This window comes from Borostomias antarcticus (assembly GCF_949987555.1).
Source record: "Borostomias antarcticus genome assembly, chromosome: 5".
Lineage (NCBI taxonomy): Eukaryota > Metazoa > Chordata > Actinopteri > Stomiiformes > Stomiidae > Borostomias > Borostomias antarcticus.
Genome location: NC_140238.1, coordinates 19,886,264 through 19,904,183, shown reverse-complemented (window position 1 = coordinate 19,904,183; position 17,920 = coordinate 19,886,264).

The window sequence follows — 17,920 nt, the reverse complement described above, 5'->3', positions numbered from 1 at the left end:
TGATATTAATTAAGTGCTCAGGACTCAGACTCACGGGGTTAGGGAAGGCTCACATGCCTTGTGGACTAGGGTGGCTCACTTTCGCAACATCCTGCGTAGCACAGTGGTTAGCGTGTCGGCCTTTCAAGCAGCAGGTACAGAGATCGAATCCTGTTCAACCATGTCTGGCTTTTGACATGTTTTGCTTGTTGTCTTTGATGCGCTGGTCGTGCGTCCCGCTTGGCCCCCACATCGCTGCTTGCAGCTATATTTTATTATTATTATTCTTCTGCCATTGGAGTCTATGGCAGCCCATAGAACCGTATGGTAAAAAGTTGGGAAAATTGGCACACTCATTCATGACAGTCCCCAAAGTCTTCTCACCAAGACCCATGTCCACAGCTTGAACGCTCTAGCGCCACCAACGTGTCAAAGTTGGAGGTGCATTTCTGCATGCAACTTTTGACCTGTAAGCCTGATTTTCAAAAACGAGGCAGCGTTGGATTCCTTCGCTCAAGCCAAGTTCAACGCACCCTATGACATCATTTTCCACCATATTGGATTTCCCGCCATATTGGATTTAGTGTAAAACACTCAAAATGTATCTCCTCCTAGGTTTTTTCACCAATCTGCACCACACGCAGTATGCACAATCTATAGACTGATGTCCACAAAAGTCTTACAGGGATTTTTGATTGTCCATTGCGTTCTCTCGTGACAGCCAATCAAAATTGTCCGAAAAGCTGCAAAACAGGAACTGGGGTCATATCTCAGTAATGTTTTAATCTATCAAAACCACATTTGGCACACTCATCCGGGACACACCCATGACATCTGTCACCAAGCCTTACGTTGACATCTCGTGCACTCTAGCGCCACCAGCGTGTCAAAGTTGGAGTTGCGTTTATGCCAGTAACATTTGAACTGTATGTCCAATCTTCAAAATGATGGTAGCAATGGATTCCCTGGCTCATGCCGAGTTCAAAACACCCCATGGTTTCATTATTACTTCATTTGTTTGATTGCAGAATGAAAGAAACACTTTTTGTCCTCTGCACAATTTCACCAGTTTCAGAGGTTTTTGGAAAAAGTCACACATTTTCTAAACTGCCATCCCTCTTCTAAATCTCACAGCTCATACACATTTTATATATCAAAACGTTCACACGACTCTTGGGATTCATAAAATCAAAAAAGCTAAGCTCTTCGATGTATATTTTTCACTCTGGGACAGTTCGAATAATGACTCCCCCCCCTCCATTGAAATCAATGGAGCCACGCTCTAGAAAATCTCTCTTCGCTCTAGAATCTCTAACTGTTTCTAACTCTTCACCTCTCCTACACTTCTGAAGACCGAAGGACATTTTATACATGGAAATGTTCGCGTGATTGTCTGGATTCTGAAGAAGTAAATAGTTGAGCTATGCTATGTATACTTTTCGCTGTGTGCCAATTTAAACAACGACACCCCCCCCTCTCACTCTACCGAGAGGAAGCAACCCTGCCAGGTGATATTAATTAAGTGCTCAGGACTCAGACTCACGGGGTTAGGGAAGGCTCACATGCCTTGTGGACTAGGGTGGTTCACTTTCGCAACATCCTGCGTAGCACAGTGGTTAGCATGTCGGCCTTGCAAGCCGCAGGTACAGAGATCGAATCCTGTTCAACCATGTCTGGCTTTTGACATGTTTTGCTTGTTGTCTTTGATGCGCTGGTCGTGCGTCCCGCTTGGCCCCCACATCGCTGCTTGCAGCTATATTTGGGGGCCAAGCAGCGAAGCGCTAAGCGCTGGCACCCATTGTTCTTGTACCTTTTCTTATTGGGGGCCAAGCAGCGCAGCTGCGCAGGCACCCATTAAGTTTGTACCGTTTCTCTTTCTTCTTTATTCCTCTGCCATTGTAGTCTATGGCAGCCCATAGAAGCTTATGGTAGAAAGTTATGAAAAATGGCACACTCATTCGGGACAGTGCCCTGACCTTCCTCACCAAGTCTCATGTCCACACCTCACCCTCTCTAGCGCCACCAACGTGTCAAAGTTGGAGGTGCATTTATGCATGCAGCTTTTCTTCAGCAAGTCCAATTTTCAAACTTCAGGTGTCCTTCAATTCCTTGGCTCAAGCCGGATTCAACGCACTCTATGACGTCATTGTGGCCATCTTGGCTTCTCCGCCATTTTGAATGATGTGCAAAACCCTTAAAATGTATCTCCTCCTAGGAACTTTCAGCAATTTGCACGGAAATCGGTGGATGTCATCTATACATTAATGTCTACATAGGATGTACAGGGATTTTTGATTATCCATTGCGTTCGCTCGTGACAGCCAATCAAAATTGGCAGAAAAGCTGCAGAACAGGAACTGTGGTCATATCTCATTAATCTTTTAATCTATCAAAACCACATTTGGCACACTCATTCGGGACATACCCATGACATCTGTCACCAAGCCTCATGTTGACATCTCGTGCACTCTAGCGCCACCAGCGTGTCAAAGTTGGAGTTGCGTTTATGCCAGTAACTTTTGAACTGTATGTCCAATCTTCAAAATGATGGTAGCAATGGATTCCCTGGCTCATGCCGAGTTCAAAACACCCCATGGTTTCATTATTACTTCATTTGTTTGATTGCAGAATGAAAGGAACACTTTTTGTCTTCTGCACAATTTCACCAGTTTCAGAGTGCTGAAAGGCGCATTTTGGAAAAAGTCACACATTTTCTAAACTGCCATCCCTCTTCCAATTCTCACAGCTCATACACATTTGATATATCAAAACGTTCACACGACTCTTGGGATTCATAAAATCAAAAAAGCTAAGCTCTTCGATGTATATTTTTCACTCTGTGACAGTTCGAATAATGACCCCCCCCCCTCCATTGAAATCAATGGAGCCACACTCTAGAAAATCTCTCTTCGCTCTAGAATCTCTAACTGTTTCTAACTCTTCACCTCTCCTACACTTCTGAAGACCGAAGGACATTTTATACATGGAAATGTTCACGTGATTGTCTGGATTCTGAAGAAGTAAATAGTTGAGCTATGCTATGTATACTTTTCGCTGTGTGCCAATTTAAACAAAGACACCCCCCCCTCTCACTCTACCGAGAGGAAGCAACCCTACCAGGTGACATTCATTAAGTGCTCAGGACTCACTCTACCAAGAGGAAGCAGAAGCTGACATTATCCACTCAAATCTGCGACGCACTTTGTAAGATCCGTCGTGGCATAGCGGGTAGCGCGTCAGTCTCGCAAGCAGCGAGTTCAGGGTTCGATTCCCGTTCATCCAAAGTGCATTCTTATAATTATTGTAATTATGCTGCTGTGGAAGTCAATGGCAGACAACAGAATCATTGTCGGTCGCTCCTGCCAGTTAAAAGTTGTGAAATTTGGCTCACAGACCAGGGACTCGTGTGCCTATTGTTTAGAGTAAGTAATATGTGTGTATTACAAATGTTTGCCATGTGGGGGAGGCATCTTACAGTACGGTACATCATAGTCATGGGTTTTGTTGTAGAGACGATTATCCAGACAAGCACATACAGTAGAGACAATCACATAGACAAGCTCATACAGTAAAGATAATCACATAGACAATTGCATACAGTAGAGAAAATCAGACGGAAGCACATACAGTAGACAATCACAGACATACAGTACAGCAGAGAACATAACATACAATAGACACAATTACATAGACACAAGCACATACAGTACAGACAATCACATATAGTACAATAATGCGCTCCTCTTGTGTAAAATGCAGCAGACGGAACTTGGTTGCGTATTGTTTGCCATGTTCATGGCCGTGTACAAATAGTCAAAGTGGGTAAAGGAAATGCAGTGAGTGGGTGTAGACTTCTGTGGAGTAGGGGAAGGTTTTGAAGATTCAATGGAGTCTAGTTTGTCTGAATGGGAAGGTACAAGTGAAGAAGTGAAGAACACTGGCCAGACTCCTGTTTACCTTCATTGCTATCAGAAGGTAGGCCGTCTTTCGCTGGTGCAGCAAGAAATTCCACTCTAGGCTCCCATTTTGTAGTGTTCACTGACAACAACATTCTCGCAAACTTACAGGAGGTGAACCTGAGAAGCTTGGAGCAACAGTGGGCAGCCAGACTCTACAACTACCATTTCAACATCAAGTTCCAGCCTGACAAAACCAATGTTAATGCTGATGCCCTATCTCGTGTACCTGTGGATGGAGGAGAGGATGGTGAAGAGGAGGAGATCCTGGCCCTGAAGACTTTTCTCACCGGGGTGGAAAACCCATGCCCAGAAATGCTTAACTCTCCTGTCCAAGTTGACCTAGAAGAAGTGCAGCTGGGCCGAACCCCCTGGAGAATGGAAGGACGGCCAGCAAAAAAGATGACATGATTCGCCACATGCTGTTATCCTTGCAGACAGGGAAACCGCCCAGTGCAACAGAAAGGATCGCCCTGCCACGTGACACTCGGCAGATCCTCAAGGAGAGGAAGAGGCTGACTCTGAGGGAGGGAGTCTTGCATCAGTGTGTGAGGGACCCCAACACCGCAAACTCCATCTTTCAGCTGGTCCTCCCTACAGCCTTGAAAGAGAAGGTGTGGCAGAATTTCCACGAACGGGCTGGCCACACGGGTGTGGGAAAGACTTTAGCTCTCATCCGCTGCCCACGAGTGTTGAGTATTAGACCAGCCTACTTTTCTTGTTTTATTGAGCTGAATGATTTTCATAGTTTGCAGTGGTTGAAGTTTACAGTGGTTATAACTTTTGCTGTGTTTACCAAGTCTGCAGTGTAGTTGCAGTCCGACAAACATATCTCTAAAGCCTTCAAAACATCAGTCGTATTTGCTTCATCTTTTGCGTGGTCAGCTTGGCCCCCACAACGCTGCTTGCAGCTTTAATTATTATTGGGGGCCAAGCAGCGAAGCGCTAAGCGCTGGCACCCATTGTTCTTGTACCTTTTCTTATTGGGGGCCAAGCAGCGAAGCTGCGTAGGCCACCACTAAGTTTCTACCTTTTCTTATTTATTTATTATTAGGGGCCAAGCCCCAAAGGGGCGAAGACCCTATTGTTATTGGTAGTGTTATTATTATTATTATTATTATTATTATTATTATTTTTCCGCCATGGGAGCCTATGCCAGGCCCTATAGCCGATTGGTAACTTTTTACGAAAACTTGGCACGATGGTAGAGGCTTATGGCCCGAAGCCATGGAGCAAGTCTCACATTGATTGGCCAAAAGGGGGCGCTATAGCAGCCGACTGAAGTTCCGAACTTTGAACAGGCATATCTCAGGCCCCGTTTGACCTACAGACATGACACTTTGCACACATATGTCTCTCCTCACGATGAACAAATTTGCCTCAAGGACCCATAACTTCCGGTTATATAGATTTTCCGCCATTTTGAATTTTTTGAAAAACGCTTAAAATCTATCTCCTCCTAGAGACTTTGACCAATCTGCATGATACTGGGTACACACAATCTAAGGACCGATATCTATAATTCCATCTCGGCAAAAGTAGAAAAAGTTACATTTAACAGCAACTATGAGCCAATGAAAATGGCATGGGGCGTGGCTTTTCACATAAAGGGGTATACTTTCTTAAGGGTTGTGCAGAACACCACGCCACTTGGTAGACATCTGTGCAGATATAACCTGAGGCGGCCACTGCATTATTGGCCGAATCAAACCAAATGGGGGCGCTAGAGAGCTCATTTTCAGTTTAGGCCTAACCGCCATGCAGAGCTTTCCGAACCACGGTCCAGTGGTACCAGGGTATGTCTAATGGTCACTCGAGAAAGAAGAGCCTGATTGGCCACAGGGTGGCGCTATAACAAGCCAAAATACATAAAAGGGGCTAAAATGCTAACTTTGAAAGGTCATATCTCATGCCCCGTTGGAGCTAGAGTCATGACGCTTTGGAGGCATATATGTCTCATCAGGTTGAACAAATTTGCCTCAAAGAGCCATAACTTCAGATTATGTTAATTTGCAACAATTTTGCAATTGTAGAAAAACACTTAAAATCTATCTCCTCCTAGAAAGTTTTGTCAATCTACATGAAGCACAGTATATATAATCTAGCAATGAATATCTAAAGTTCCATCTCGGCATAATTAAGAAAACTTGATGAAAATAGCCACTGTGAGCAATTGAATATTGCAGAGGGTGTGGCTTTTCACAAAAAGGCATACAACTTCTGAAGGAATGCATGGAACACCACAAAACCTTGTGTTCATATCAACAATGTCTGCCCGAGGCAAAGCCTCCGTTACTGGCCAGAATAAACTGTATGGGGGCGCTAGAGAGCTCATTTCCTGTTTAGGCCTAACCGCTTGGATGGTATTTTTCAAAACAGATATAGTAGTACCAGAGCATATCTTGAGTGAACTGAAGAAATATGAAGCAGTTAGGCCAAAGAGTGGCGCTATAACGAGCCGAAATTCTTAAAAGTGGCTTAAATGCAATTGATTGCTGTAGCGCCCCCCGTGGCTAAATGGGGTTCATAATGCTTGTATGCGTAGCTGATGGCATGCTCTACAACTTACTAATTGGGCACAACACTGTCAGATTACATTTTGAGGTTTATATAAGCATTGTTGTGCAAAGGGACCCCCATTGCACTTTCATTGTATTTTCATTGCTAGAATTAAACCAATGTGTCGTCTCTTCTTATATGAAGAATGTGCTTGTTTAACTGAAATAATCAAGATCACTACAATTGAATGCATATGGACTCCACTTTAGTTTGACAGTAGTCATTCAGGTCAATTGGATGGAAATGTAGACCTTAAATTACATAGCCTACTTACACCAAATGTATGGGTAGGAGAGGGGCATTCTTCTGAAAACTGTGAGGTTAAGAGAGAAACAAGAATTGTGAGTGTTGTTCACAGATTGCTGAATTGTCAAGCTATCCTTGCAGTGATACTTGATGGTAAAGGTGGGACTCCCAGGCAGATGTAAGGCCTGGACAATGACCAGGTGGGAGGTTGACATGCAGAGAAATAGTCACATGCATAGCTCAAATGTGGCTATGGCAGATGTTAGCCATGTTTCTGTTACACAAATGCAATCAGCGTTCATAAAGAATTGATGTGTGTGTACATCTTTAAAGTCTGCTTTAAGACTGGATATTGTGTAGAGCCATTGTAAATGAACTGGCTTTTGTAGGAGTCAGTGTGTGAGAGGCATTTAGTGTAACATGTGACATAGGTAGAGAGGTGATAGTTGGAGAAGGGTCCAAATGAGATAAAACTAGGGAATGTTATGACAGGTTTGATGGGAAGGTTAGTTGTCCAAAGAGTAACGAGTGCAGTGGTGTGTATTGTATGTGGCATGGGTGACAAACTGGATGGTAGAGTGGTAAAGAGTATCAAGTTTGGATAGTGTACCTTTTGCAGTATATAGATTACACACTTCAACCAGGGAGAGGGTTTTAGCCTTCAATCTAAACACTTCATCCTGGGAGAGGACAGTAGCCCACAGACTACATAGCCTACTTACACCAAGTGTAGGGGGGCCATTCTTCTGGAAACTGTGAGGTGTAGAGAGAAACAAAAGTTGTGAGTGTTCTTCATAGGTAGCTGAATTATCAAGAAATCCCCGCACTGAGACTTGATGGTAAAGGTGGGCCTTCCAGGCAGATGGAAGGCCTGGAGAACGAACATGTGGCATGTAGACATGCAGAGAAATAGGTTCTAAAACATATGTACCAAAATACAATCAATGTAATGACATGCAAAAAATAAACCTCACACTCACTTGATGCCATGAATTCAATGTGATTGCACTGATTCATCTGGTCAGGCGACATCTATAGATACTCACATGCAAATGGAAGGCCTGGAGAATGATCACGTGGCATGTAGACATGCAGAGAAAAAGGTCCTAAAATGTAGATAGCTCCCAAATTACAATGAATATAATGAGATGCAAAAAAGGACCTAACACTCACTTGATGCCGTCAGATGAATTGAATGTCATTGCACTTGCATGATCATATTTTTGTTGCATGAATTTAACCTGATTTACCTGGTCAGGTGACACAGACACTCATATGCATGGTTCCAATGCCACGTTTCCCTTGTTGTCTTTCTTGCGTCCATTGTGCTTGGCCCCGTTATTGCTGCTTGCAGCTATATTTATTATTATTATTATTCCTCTGCCATTGTAGTCTATGGCAGCCCATATAAGCTTATGGTAGAAAGTTATGAAAATTGGCACACTCATTTGGGACAGTGCCCTGACCCTCCTCACCAAGTCTCATGTCCACACCTCACCCTCTCTAGCGCCACCAACGTGTCAAAGTTGGAGGTGCATTTATGCATGCAGCTTTTCTTCAGCAAGTCCAATTTTAAAACTTCAGGTGTCCTTCAATTCCTTGGCTCAAGCTGGATTCAACGCACTCTATGACGTCATTGTGGCCATCTTGGCTTCTCCGCCATTTTGAATGATGTGCAAAACCCTTAAAATGTATCTCCTCCTAGGAACTTTCACCAATTTGCAAAGAAATCGGTGGATGTCATCTATACACCAATGTCTACAAACAATGTACAGGGATTTTTGATTATCCATTGCGTTCGCTCGTGACAGCCAATCAAAATTGGCAGAAAAGCTGCAAAACAGGAACTGGGGTCATATCTCAGTAATGTTTTAATCTATCAAAACCACATTTTGCACACTCATTCGGGACATACCCATGACATCTGTCACCAAGCCTCATGTTGACATCTTGTGCACTCTAGCGCCACCAGCGTGTCAAAGTTGGAGTTGCGTTTATGCCAGTAACTTTTGAGCTGTATGTCCAATCTTCAAAATTATGGTAGCAATGGATTCCCTGGCTCATGCTGAGTTCAAAACACCCCGTGGTTTCATTATTACTTCATTTGTTTGATTGCAGAATGAAAGGAACACTTTTTGTCTTCTGCACAATTTCACCAGTTTCAGAGTGCTGAAAGGCGCATTTTGGAAAAAGTCACACATTTTCTAAACTGCCATCCCTCTTCCAATTCTCACAGCTCATACACATTTTACATATCAAAACGTTCACACGACTCTTGGGATTAATAAAATCAAAAAAGCTAAGCTCTTCGATGTATATTTTTCACTCTGTGACAGTTCGAATAATGACTCCCCCCCCTCCATTGAAATCAATGGAGCCACGCTCTAGAAAATCTCTCTTCGCTCTAGAATCTCTAACTGTTTCTAACTCTTCACCTCTCCTACACGTCTGAAGACCGAAGGACATTTTATACATGGAAATGTTCGCGTGATTGTCTGGATTCTGAAGAAGTAAATAGTTGAGCTATGCTATGTATACTTTTCGCTGTGTGCCAATTTAAACAACGACACCCCCCCTCTCACTCTACCGAGAGGAAGCAACCCTACCAGGTGATATTAATTAAGTGCTCAGGACTCAGACACACGGGGTTAGGGAAGGCTCACATGCCTTGTGGACTAGGGTGGTTCACCTTCGCAACAGCCTGCGTAGCACAGTGGTTAGCGTGTCGGCCTTGCAAGCAGCAGGTACAGAGATCGAATCCCGTTCAACCATGTCTGACTTCCGAAAATCTCGGGCCCATCCTTGACCCTTGTCAAACATGTCACCACGTCAGTCTAGCTGATTCCTTGTCTGCTTGCAGTTAAACAGCTTGGCCCCCACATTCCTGCTTGCAGGTATATTTATTATTATTATTATTCTTCTGCCATTGGAGTCTATGGCAGCCCATAGAACCGTATGGTAAAAAGTTGGGAAAATTGGCACACTCATTCATGACAGTCCCCAAAGTCTTCTCACCAAGACCCATGTCCACAGCTTGAACGCTCTAGCGCCACCAACGTGTCAAAGTTGGAGGTGCATTTGTGCATGCAACTTTTGACCTGTAAGCCTGATTTTCAAAAACGAGGCAGCGTTGGATTCCTTCGCTCAAGCCAAGTTCAACGCACCCTATGACATCATTTTCCACCATATTGGATTTCCCGCCATATTGGATTTAGTGTAAAACACTCAAAATGTATCTCCTCCTAGGTTTTTTCACCATTCTGCACCACACGCAGTATGCACAATCTATAGACCGATGTCCACAAAAGTCTTACAGGGATTTTTGATTGTCCATTGCGTTCCCTCGTGACAGCCAATCAAAATTGGCCGAAAAGCTGCAAAACAGGAACTGGGGTCATATCTCAGTAATGTTTTAATCTATCAAAACCACATTTGGCACACTCATCCGGGACACACCCATGACATCTGTCACCAAGCCTTACGTTGACATCTCGTGCACTCTAGCGCCACCAGCGTGTCAAAGTTGGAGTTGCGTTTATGCCAGTAACTTTTGAACTGTATGTCCAATCTTCAAAATGATGGTAGCAATGGATTCCCTGGCTCATGCCGAGTTCAAAACACCCCATGGTTTCATTATTACTTCATTTGTTTGATTGCAGAATGAAAGAAACACTTTTTGTCCTCTGCACAATTTCACCAGTTTCAGAGGTTTTTGGAAAAAGTCACACATTTTCTAAACTGCCATCCCTCTTCTAAATCTCACAGCTCATACACATTTTATATATCAAAACGTTCACACGACTCTTGGGATTCATAAAATCAAAAAAGCTAAGCTCTTCGATGTATATTTTTCACTCTGGGACAGTTCGAATAATGACTCCCCCCCTCCATTGAAATCAATGGAGCCACGCTCTAGAAAATCTCTCTTCGCTCTACAATCTCTAACTGTTTCTAACTCTTCACCTCTCCTACACTTCTGAAGACCGAAGGACATTTTATACATGGAAATGTTCGCGTGATTGTCTGGATTCTGAAGAAGTAAATAGTTGAGCTATGCTATGTATACTTTTCGCTGTGTGCCAATTTAAACAACGACACCCCCCCCTCTCACTCTACCGAGAGGAAGCAACCCTGCCAGGTGATATTAATTAAGTGCTCAGGACTCAGACTCACGGGGTTAGGGAAGGCTCACATGCCTTGTGGACTAGGGTGGGTCACTTTCGCAACATCCTGCGTAGCACAGTGGTTAGCATGTCGGCCTTGCAAGCCGCAGGTACAGAGATCGAATACTGTTCAACCATGTCTGGCTTTTGACATGTTTTGCTTGTTGTCTTTGATGCGCTGGTCGTGCGTCCCGCTTGGCCCCCACATCGCTGCTTGCAGCTATATTTGGGGGCCAAGCAGCGAAGCTGCGTAGGCCACCACTAAGTTTCTACCTTTTCTTATTCTTTCTTTCTTTCTTTCTTTATTCCTCTGCCATTGTAGTCTATGGCAGCCCATAGAAGCTTATGGTAGAAAGTTATGAAAATTGGCCCACTCATTCGGGACAGTGCCCTGACCCTCCTCACCAAGTCTCATGTCCACCCCTCACCCTCTCTAGCGCCACCAACGTGTCAAAGTTGGAGGTGCATTTATGCATGCAGCTTTTCTTCAGCAAGTCCAATTTTCAAACTTCAGGTGTCCTTCAATTCCTTGGCTCAAGCCGGATTCAACGCACTCTATGACGTCATTGTGGCCATCTTGGCTTTTCCGCCATTTTGAATGATGTGCAAAACCCTTAAAATGTATCTCCTCCTAGGAACTTTCACCAATTTGCATGAACATCGGTGGATGTCATCTATACACCAATGTCTACAAAGGATGTACAGGGATTTTTGATTATCCATTGCGTTCGCACGTGACAGCCAATCAAAATTGGCAGAAAAGCTGCCAAACAGGGACTGGGGTCATATCTCAGTAATGTTTTAATCTATCAAAACCACATTTGGCACACTCATTCGGGACATACCCATGACATCTGTCACCAAGCCTCAAGTTGACATCTTGTGCACTCTAGCGCCACCAGCGTGTCAAAGTTGGAGTTGCGTTTATGCCAGTAACTTTTGAGCTGTATGTCCAATCTTCAAAATTATGGTAGCAATGGATTCCCTGGCTCATGCTGAGTTCAAAACACCCCATGGTTTCATTATTACTTCATTTGTTTGATTGCAGAATGAAAGGAACACTTTTTGTCTTCTGCACAATTTCACCAGTTTCAGAGTGGTGAAAGGCGCATTTTGGAAAAAGTCACACATTTTCTAAACTGCCATCCCTCTTCCAATTCTCACAGCTCATACACATTTTACATATCAAAACGTTCACACGACTCTTGGGATTAATAAAATCAAAAAAAGCTAAGCTCTTTGATGTATATTTTTCACTCTGTGACAGTTCGAATAATGACTCCCCCCCCTCCATTGAAATCAATGGAGCCACGCTCTAGAAAATCTCTCTTCGCTCTAGAATCTCTAACTGTTTCTAACTCTTCACCTCTCCTACACGTCTGAAGACCGAAGGACATTTTATACATGGAAATGTTCGCGTGATTGTCTGGATTCTGAAGAAGTAAATAGTTGAGCTATGCTATGTATACTTTTCGCTGTGTGCCAATTTAAACAACGACACCCCCCCTCTCACTCTACTGAGAGGAAGCAACCCTACCAGGTGATATTAATTAAGTGCTCAGGACTCAGACACACGGGGTTAGGGAAGGCTCACATGCCTTGTGGACTAGGGTGGTTCATCTTCGCAACAGCCTGCGTAGCACAGTGGTTAGCGTGTCGGCCTTGCAAGCAGCAGGTACAGAGATCGAATCCCGTTCAACCATGTCTGACTTCCGAAAATCTCGGGCCCATCCTTGACCCTTGTCAAACATGTCACCACGTCAGTCTAGCTGATTCCTTGTCTGCTTGCAGTTAAACAGCTTGGCCCCCACATTCCTGCTTGCAGGTATATTTATTATTATTATTCTTCTGCCATTGGAGTCTATGGCAGCCCATAGAACCGTATGGTAAAAAGTTGGGAAAATTGGCACACTCATTCATGACAGTCCCCAAAGTCTTCTCACCAAGACCCATGTCCACAGCTTGAACGCTCTAGCGCCACCAATGTGTCAAAGTTGGAGGTGCATTTGTGCATGCAACTTTTGACCTGTAAGCCTGATTTTCAAAAACGAGGCAGCGTTGGATTCCTTCGCTCAAGCCAAGTTCAACGCACCCTATGACATCATTTTCCACCATATTAAATTTCCCGCCATATTGGATTTAGTGTAAAACACTCAAAATGTATCTCCTCCTAGGTTTTTTCACCATTCTGCACCACACGCAGTATGCACAATCTATAGACCGATGTCCACAAAAGTCTTACAGGGATTTTTGATTGTCCATTGCGTTCCCTCGTGACAGCCAATCAAAATTGGCCGAAAAGCTGCAAAACAGGAACTGGGGTCATATCTCAGTAATGTTTTAATCTATCAAAACCACATTTGGCACACTCATCCGGGACACACCCATGACATCTGTCACCAAGCCTTACGTTGACATCTCGTGCACTCTAGCGCCACCAGCGTGTCAAAGTTGGAGTTGCGTTTATGCCAGTAACTTTTGAACTGTATGTCCAATCTTCAAAATGATGGTAGCAATGGATTCCCTGGCTCATGCCGAGTTCAAAACACCCCATGGTTTCATTATTACTTCATTTGTTTGATTGCAGAATGAAAGAAACACTTTTTGTCCTTTGCACAATTTCACCAGTTTCAGAGGTTTTTGGAAAAAGTCACACATTTTCTAAACTGCCATCCATCTTCTAATTCTCACAGCTCATACACATTTTATATATCAAAACGTTCACACGACTCTTGGGATTCATAAAATCAAAAAAGCTAAGCTCTTCGATGTATATTTTTCACTCTGGGACAGTTCGAATAATGACTCCCCCCCCTCCATTGAAATCAATGGAGCCACGCTCTAGAAAATCTCTCTTCGCTCTAGAATCTCTAACTGTTTCTAACTCTTCACCTCTCCTACACTTCTGAAGACCGAAGGACATTTTATACATGGAAATGTTCGCGTGATTGTCTGGATTCTGAAGAAGTAAATAGTTGAGCTATGCTATGTATACTTTTCGCTGTGTGCCAATTTAAACAACGACACCCCCCCCTCTCACTCTACCGAGAGGAAGCAACCCTGCCAGGTGATATTAATTAAGTGCTCAGGACTCAGACTCACGGGGTTAGGGAAGGCTCACATGCCTTGTGGACTAGGGTGGTTCACTTTCGCAACATCCTGCGTAGCACAGTGGTTAGCGTGTCGGCCTTGCAAGCAGCAGGTACAGAGATCGAATCCTGTACAACCATGTCTGGCTTTTGACATGTTTTGCTTGTTGTCTTTGATGCGCTGGTCGTGCGTCCCGCTTGGCCCCCACATCGCTGCTTGCAGCTATATTTATTATTATTATTATTTATTCTTCTGCCATTGGAGTCTATGGCAGCCCATAGAACCGTATCATAAAAAGTTGGGAAAATTGGCACACTCATTCATGACAGTCCCCAAAGTCTTCTCACCAAGACCCATGTCCACAGCTTGAACGCTCTAGCGCCACCAACCTGTCAAAGTTGGAGGTGCATTTGTGCATGCAACTTTTGCCCTGTAAGCCTGATTTTCAAAAACGAGGAAGCGTTGGATTCCTTCGCTCAAGCCAAGTTCAACGCACCCTATGACATCATTTTCCACCATATTGGATTTCCCGCCATATTGGATTTAGTGTAAAACACTCAAAATGTATCTCCTCCTAGGTTTTTTCACCAATCTGCACCACACGCAGTATGCACAATCTATAGACCGATGTCCACAAAATTCTTACAGGGATCTTTGATTGTCCATTGCGTTCCCTCGTGACAGCCAATCAAAATTGGCCGAAAAGCTGCAAAACAGGAACTGGGGTCATATCTCAGTAATGTTTTAATCTATCAAAACCACATTTGGCACACTCATCCGGGACACACCCATGACATCTGTCACCAAGCCTTACGTTGACATCTCGTGCACTCTAGCGCCACCAGCGTGTCAAAGTTGGAGTTGTGTTTATGCCTGTAACTTTTGAACTGTATGTCCAATCTTCAAAATTATGGTAGCAATGGATTCCCTGGCTCATGCTGAGTTCAAAACACCCCATGGTTTCATTATTACTTCATTGTTTTGATCGCAGAATGAAAGGAAGACTTTTTGTCTTCTGCACAATTTCACCAGTTTCAGAGTGGATTCTAAACTGCCATCCCTCTTCTAATTCTCACAGCTCATACACATTTTATATATCAAAACGTTCACACGACTCTTGGGATTCATAAAATCAAAAAAGCTAAGCTCTTCGATGTATATTTTTCACTCTGGGACAGTTCGAATAATGACTCCCCCCCCTCCATTGAAATCAATGGAGCCACGCTCTAGAAAATCTCTCTTCGCTCTAGAATCTCTAACTGTTTCTAACTCTTCACCTCTCCTACACTTCTGAAGACCGAAGGACATTTTATACATGGAAATGTTCGCGTGATTGTCTGGATTCTGAAGAAGTAAATAGTTGAGCTATGCTATGTATACTTTTCGCTGTGTGACAATTTAAACAACGACACCCCCCCCTCTCACTCTACCGAGAGGAAGCAACCCTGCCAGGTGATATTAATTAAGTGCTCAGGACTCAGACTCACGGGGTTAGGGAAGGCTCACGTGCCTTGTGGACTAGGGTGGTTCACTTTCGCAACATCCTGCGTAGCACAGTGGTGAGCGTGTCGGCCTTGCAAGCAGCAGGTACAGAGATCGAATCCTGTTCAACCATGTCTGGCTTTTGACATGTTTTGCTTGTTGTCTTTGATGCGCTGGTCGTGCGTCCCGCTTGGCCCCCACATCGCTGCTTGCAGCTATATTTTATTTATTATTATTCTTCTGCCATTGGAGTCTATGGCAGCCCATAGAACCGTATGGTAAAAAGTTGGGAAAATTGGCACACTCATTCATGACAGTCCCCAAAGTCTTCTCACCAAGACCCATGTCCACAGCTTGAACGCTCTAGCGCCACCAACGTGTCAAAGTTGGAGGTGCATTTGTGCATGCAACTTTTGACCTGTAAGCCTGATTTTCAAAAACGAGGCAGCGTTGGATTCCTTCGCTCAAGCCAAGTTCAACGCACCCTATGACATCATTTTCCACCATATGTGATTTCCCGCCATATTGGATTTAGTGTAAAACACTCAAAATGTATCTCCTCCTAGGTTTTTTCACCAATCTGCACCACACGCAGTATGCACAATCTATAGACCGATGTCCACAAAAGGCTTACAGATATTTTTGATTGTCCATTGCGTTCCCTCGTGACAGCCAATCAAAATTGGCCGAAAAGCTGCAAAACAGGAACTGGGGTCATATCTCAGTAATGTTTTAATCTATCAAAACCACATTTGGCACACTCATCCGGGACACACCCATGACATCTGTCACCAAGCCTTACGTTGACATCTTGTGCACTCTAGCGCCACCAGCGTGTCAAAGTTGGAGTTGCGTTTATGCCAGTAACTTTTGAACTGTATGTCCAATCTTCAAAATGATGGTAGCAATGGATTCCCTGGCTCATGCCGAGTTCAAAACACCCCATGGTTTCATTATTACTTCATTTGTTTGATTGCAGAATGAAAGAAACACTTTTTGTCCTCTGCACAATTTCACCAGTTTCAGAGGTTTTTGGAAAAAGTCACACATTTTCTAAACTGCCATCCCTCTTCTAATTCTCACAGCTCATACACATTTTATATATCAAAACGTTCACACGACTCTTGGGATTCATAAAATCAAAAAAGCTAAGCTCTTCGATGTATATTTTTCACTCTGGGACAGTTCGAATAATGACTCCCCCCCCTCCATTGAAATCAATGGAGCCACGCTCTAGAAAATCTCTCTTCGCTCTAGAATCTCTAACTGTTTCTAACTCTTCACCTCTCCTACACTTCTGAAGACCGAAGGACATTTTATACATGGAAATGTTCGCGTGATTGTCTGGATTCTGAAGAAGTAAATAGTTGAGCTATGCTATGTATACTTTTCGCTGTGTGCCAATTTAAACAACGACACCCCCCCCTCTCACTCTACCGAGAGGAAGCAACCCTGCCAGGTGATATTAATTAAGTGCTCAGGACTCAGACTCACGGGGTTAGGGAAGGCTCACATGCCTTGTGGACTAGGGTGGTTTACTTTCGCAACATCCTGCGTAGCACAGTGGTTAGCGTGTCGGCCTTGCAAGCAGCAGGTACAGTGATCGAATCCTGTTCAACCATGTCTGGCTTTTGACATGTTTTGCTTGTTGTCTTTGATGCGCTGGTCGTGCGTCCCGCTTGGCCCCCACATCGCTGCTTGCAGCTATATTTGGGGGCCAAGCAGCGAAGCGCTAAGCGCTGGCACCCATTGTTCTTGTACCTTTTCTTATTATTATTTATTCTTCTGCCATTGGAGTCTATGGCAGCCCATAGAACCGTATGGTAAAAAGTTGGGAAAATTGGCACACTCATTCATGACAGTCCCCAAAGTCTTCTCACCAAGACCCATGTCCACAGCTTGAACGCTCTAGCGCCACCAACGTGTCAAAGTTGGAGGTGCATTTGTGCATGCAACTTTTGACCTGTAAGCCTGATTTTCAAAAACGAGGCAGCGTTGGATTCCTTCGCTCAAGCCAAGTTCAACGCACCCTATGACATCATTTTCCACCATATTGGATTTCCCGCCATATTGGATTTAGTGTAAAACACTCAAAATGTATCTCTTCCTAGGTTTTTTCACCAATCTGCACCACACGCAGTATGCACAATCTATAGACCGATGTCCACAAAAGTCTTACAGGGATTTTTGATTGTCCATTGCGTTCCCTCGTGACAGCCAATCAAAATTGGCCGAAAAGCTGCAAAACAGGAACTGGGGTCATATCTCAGTAATGTTTTAATCTATCAAAACCACATTTGGCACACTCATCCGGGACACACCCATGACATCTGTCACCAAGCCTTACGTTGACATCTCGTGCACTCTAGTGCCACCAGCGTGTCAAAGTTGGAGTTGCGTTTATGCCAGTAACTTTTGAACTGTATGTCCAATCTTCAAAATGAT